The sequence below is a fragment of the Acyrthosiphon pisum genome, chromosome A1 (assembly GCF_005508785.2).
Source record: "Acyrthosiphon pisum isolate AL4f chromosome A1, pea_aphid_22Mar2018_4r6ur, whole genome shotgun sequence".
Lineage (NCBI taxonomy): Eukaryota > Metazoa > Arthropoda > Insecta > Hemiptera > Aphididae > Acyrthosiphon > Acyrthosiphon pisum.
In genome coordinates, this window is record NC_042494.1 from 28,140,541 (window position 1) to 28,146,181 (window position 5,641).

A 5,641-nucleotide genomic window follows, 5' to 3' on the forward strand; every position below is an offset into this window, starting at 1 on the left:
ACAAATCAAAATATTTTGAAAATTTTATCATGTATAGAAAATGAAAATATAAACAACCAGTGAAAATTTCATGTATCTACAGTCATTCGTTTTAAAGTTACACCAAAAACCAAAATCAATTTTCTCGAAAACAGATTTTGCGTAAAAATTCCCGTTTTTCCTTAATTTTTCTTTTGTTTTTCACGGCGCTTTTGAAAACTATTGGAAAACTTTACCCCCTTACTTTTGACCCCCCAAAGTACCAACTAGATTCACTTTCCTATCAGAAAAGGTACTGTTGATGAAAATCCAAGTACTTTTACTGTCCTAAAAGGTGATGACAGACACAAAAAAAAAAATAAAAAAAAAAAATAAAAAAAAAAACACACAGCATTGTAAAATCAATACATTCATCGTTCCACTCAGAATCTAAAATTCAGTGTCACTAAATATATAGGTAGTATTTATATTATATAATTTATCAATATACCAATTAACTAAAATAACGATTCATGAATATTGACCTTTATCCACTGAACATTTATATAAATAAATATTTAAATATTTTGATGCTATAATAATATTATTCATAATAGTATGGAAAAAACAATTTTAGCTTAACTCAAAATAAAAACTACATATTTTTAAATAAACATTTTTATTAAAAATATTAATTAGTTCAACTTCTATAAAATCGTTTAATTTGTATTTTATCTTTCAAAATAGTTTCTTTGAATTTTTTACTTTCATCATATATATTGAAATACTCAATACATAATATTATAAACCTAAATTGTATACAAATTTTCTTAAAAAATAAAAAAAAAAATTATAAAGGTTAAAAACCTAGGAACTATTTAAAAAGATTTCCAGTTTAAAAAATAAAAAACTTAACACATTTCATTATGCTCTCCTAAATATGAGCTTAGATTTTTTTGAACCATAATACTCATTAGCTCATCATTAGTACAACTTAAATTGTTTGGAAATAAATTAGCTGACTTTTGATTACATATCTCGTTAATAATAATAAAAACGTACAGTTTTTAGATTGCTAAATTGCTTCAGTCTTCAGAAATAATTCTCAACATATTTTATTCTTGTCACACATTCGATGTCTATATACAGTTGTGCCCATGGAACTTTTATCATAAATAATCCCGGTGAATGAAAATGACAATTTCGTCATTTTGACAGTTTTAATTAAACATCACGGTATTTACGTCGGTTTTAATTTCATCTGTTAATTAGTTCTGTTCTAACCTCAAATTAGAATATGTACATACTATTTTAATTTGATTAAAAAAACTTCGTGTTTCGCATATATATATATATTTGTGCTTTGTAGTCTTTAATGTTTCGAAACAGTTTCTTTAAAAATGCATTTTTATAATAAAATTATCCAAATATTTAAAACCGTATCTTACATTCATGTTGCATAATGAATGATTTGTTTAAATTATCAAACTCATTGTACAATAATAATTAGCATACTAACTTAAGCATAATATCTCAAAGCGAAGTGGTCAGATAATTTTAGTTGATCTACTAGAATTACATAATATAGAAGGTATTATAATTAAATATCGGAAATTTTTAAAACTCTTTGAATTTATATGCATTTGATGTTTAATTTAAATATAATCTATGTATACCTTTCTTTGCTAGCATTAATTTTTAACTTTTATGTTAAGTTTTTTCAGGACACAATTTGTGTACCTAACAATATGTACCTCGTTGTAATTTATAAGTAAGAAGTGCAAAATTGTGAATTTATTAATTTGTCTGGATTGTATTATATTTCAGATGTTTTAGACGCGATGTACTTTAAAGTTTAAAGGTTTCTTATACACACATTTTAAATTTTGTAAATATAATAATTATAAAGTTTCTAAAGTTGACGTTTTCTTAAACCGAAAAATAAAATATTCAAACAATTGATCGAACCAACATACACGTTCATAGAATATGATTGAATAACTATTAACGCCAAATGTCTATTTATTTATTCATGTAATTATGTTTCAGATTTGGTGTTGGATTCTGTTTCACTGTTGTGTATGCTGCATTATTAACGAAAACGAATCGCATATCACGCATATTCAATGCTGGACGGCGAACTGTTAAACGTCCCAATTTCATATCACCAAAATCACAACTGGTCATCTGCACGGGACTCATATCGATACAAGTATGTTATTTTTGTGTACCTTATTATTGAAAAAGATATTTTTAATTTTTATTTATTCGACGGCCCTAAAACGGTATGATTATTTTAATATCCAATACATTTAAATATTACATGTTTTTGACATAAAATATTTCAATTGTATTACAATAAATTACATTTATTTTATTTTAAAGAAAAACATATTACGGTAACACTTGTCACTTGATATATTATTATCAAGTATATAAAATGGATAATATTTTATTTTTACATAGTAAGTAGGTAACTTATTTATATTCAATTATCGCTAATTTTTGTTAACAATAAACTATGCAGTATGCACTAAGATTATTATTTATTATTAATTTCAAATATGTTGTTTAAAACTAGTCTAGACGTCTCAAACTACTAACTTATTATCAAATTTCTTCTGATTACTTTCTGTTGTTTTCATATCCATATAACGTAATACATTGGCAGATATATAATTACTAGAAGAACACGTTCAACCATTGATATATTGTCTGGTCTACCTAAACAAATTTTATTTTATATTAGGCTGTTGTTTGAAAACCTGTTGTTTAGAATAACGAAAAACAAAAAATACTATTCATCAAATCATCAGATTTATTTAATTAAACATGTCTTTGAAATAAAACCGTGTATGCCTGGTTGATATTTTGGCTATAGCCCATTTGGCTCACGTTTTACAAAAAGGTCAATTCCCAAACAGCTCCCGTTTTTGACAACACAAATTCCTTCTCACTTCATACAGACTTAGGACTGTCTCAAAAGAGGCGTGGTTAAAAATGTGTTGGTGTTTTTTCAAATGTTATATTCAAAGTAAATTATAAAATGTTACCTTGTATAATACAAGGTTCAGGCTAAAGGTAATTTTGTATGCATACTTTTTTATATATTCCGTCTGAGATATTTCATAAGATGAAAATTGTATTCATCATTGGTAGCCCCAACGAATTCTTGTTTATTTTTTTTATTTGCTGCTAGAAGTATTGACATTTGACATGACTGCGAGCTTTTATTTGCATCTCAGATTGTATTTCGGTCAGTATGTCAATAACTTGAGATGAGCGGTATTGAATTCGCTGTTGAATTTACAATGGAATGATTCACAGGTCATTTTTAGTCAAAGAATGGATGAACAATTCAGACCACATTTCGAGAGGGAAACGACTATCTATACCTATTTAAAACTTTTGTTATTGTTACCGATTAGCCGCCAATGATAGTTTAGCCCATCACACGCGCTATCGATTTTAAATTTTAAATTTAGAATTTATGTGGTCGAATACCGGAACCGTTTGGGAATTTACGTGTTCGTGAAACCTTTTTTGACATTATCCGTTAGCGAACCATCAAACAATAGATGTGAGTCATTTGGGTTGCACCGGATATTTTAACGTTTGCCTGCAAGAAACACTGAACACGTAGGTATATTATAATAATATCGTGTTGAATGAATCATATATTTATATTCATACTAGCTGAACCCATGCACTTCGTTGCCCATTAAGTGTACCAACTATATATGACTCAAACTTTGTTCAATTCGTTATTTAATATTCGGTGTATGGTTTCAAAATTAATCTTAACTTTTTCGTTGCCCGGAATAAAAATTGTGATTCGCAGCAGTACATTATCAGGTAGGAAATCTACCTGCGGTAGATCGCGGACCCCGTGCTGTATGTACGTTAGTGTATGATTTAACTCTAAAGTATTAAAGTTATACCAATTTTGTCGTATTCTACCTATGGTGGATTTATATAATCAATTAATACAAAATCCTAATCTAACATAACCGTACTAAAATCAGATGAATAAACGCAAACGCATACAAAAAAATTCATTCAAATCGGTCTAACCATTTAGGAGGAGTTCAGTCACAACACACGTACTGTAGAATTATTGCGCTTAGCAACACATTCTGCGATTCATTTTTATATTATATGAAATCAATAAACATGCCTGATTAACCAATAGCAACCAATATAATATAATGCACTGTTGCGCCACTGTTGTATTTTTTACATACAGATTTGAGATTTCCTACCTTTCCGGTAGATTTTCCTAAAATTTTATTTCGTAAAAACCTTCTCCTGGCAGTTACGGACATTTTAAAAAAATTTGAGCCAAATCGGACCGGCCGTTATCGATTGATGAATTGTTATACATTTTTGTCTCTTTTTTTATATATATAGATTATACTAAAATAATAATATATTATATATATATATATTTATTATTTTGATAAAAAAGTACTACACTGTTTTTACTACAAAATATATTATGTTATATAGTTAGAGATCAATGATCACGTTTAGACTTTAGAATAAAAGACAGGATTCGAATCCTTATATATTGTTCAAGTTATGACGTATTTTTACGTTTCACAAATATATATTATTATATTATATAATATATTATAAAATATATCACGCGCGTGTTGGTACACACTAATAGTGGCGCAAAAAATACAAACAAATAAGCCAAACGCTCTTTAATAAGTTCTACATTTACAACAGCTGCGTGTCTATAATGTAATGTTACAAAAACATCGGTAACCTACCTATACACACGTTTCGTATGGACGACCACGTTTCAGGTGCTCATCAACGGCATATGGATGCTGGTCAGCCCGCCAAAGGTCATACACCATTACCCCAGCAGGGAGTCGAACATACTAGTCTGCTCGTCGTTCATCAACACATCGTACGTGATAGCGTTTGGATACCCAATAGTGTTGATTGTCGTGTGCACCGTGTACGCCGTGCTCACCAGAAACATCCCGGAAGCTTTCAACGAGTCCAAGCACATCGGTGAGTGATTATTTACGTAGCGCTTATATAATTTTATAGGTTTCGGTAAAATACGACGATCACGACTGCAATCTCTAGACATTGTCGTAAATTATATCTGAGTATGTTATGTGCTACACATTGCAGATAATCCCCGGAAATTGCCATCAATTAACCTCGTGAAATTGACACCATTGATAAATGAAGTATAGTTTCGGGAATTATCGACACCTATCAACGGCCATTTGGTTATCTTTTCAAGTTGTCTGAATTCACTTGCTGTCGTTATATGTACCTATATATATAATTTTCTACGTTTTTAATCAAGTAGGAATGATAATTTGGAATGCAAATATCCCAATATAAAAACTTCAAAAGTTTACCGTAAATAGAAAAATAATAAAAATATGTAACTCATAAATATTGAGTGGGTGGGTAATTAAGTTAGCTTTAATATTACAAGATATTAATAAGATAGATCCGATACCGTGGCCAATCGGTATAATTATTTGAATCTAGAAAAACGTCCACGTGTTTAGCCCTAAAAACTTTTTTTTTTACTATTATCTTAAGAGGATGTCAGCGCACTATTCATTTTCTCTCTCTGGGACCACGCGCAACATAGACAAAAAGCATTTTACGCAAAAATCATTTTTTCTATATGCGTTTAAGTAAT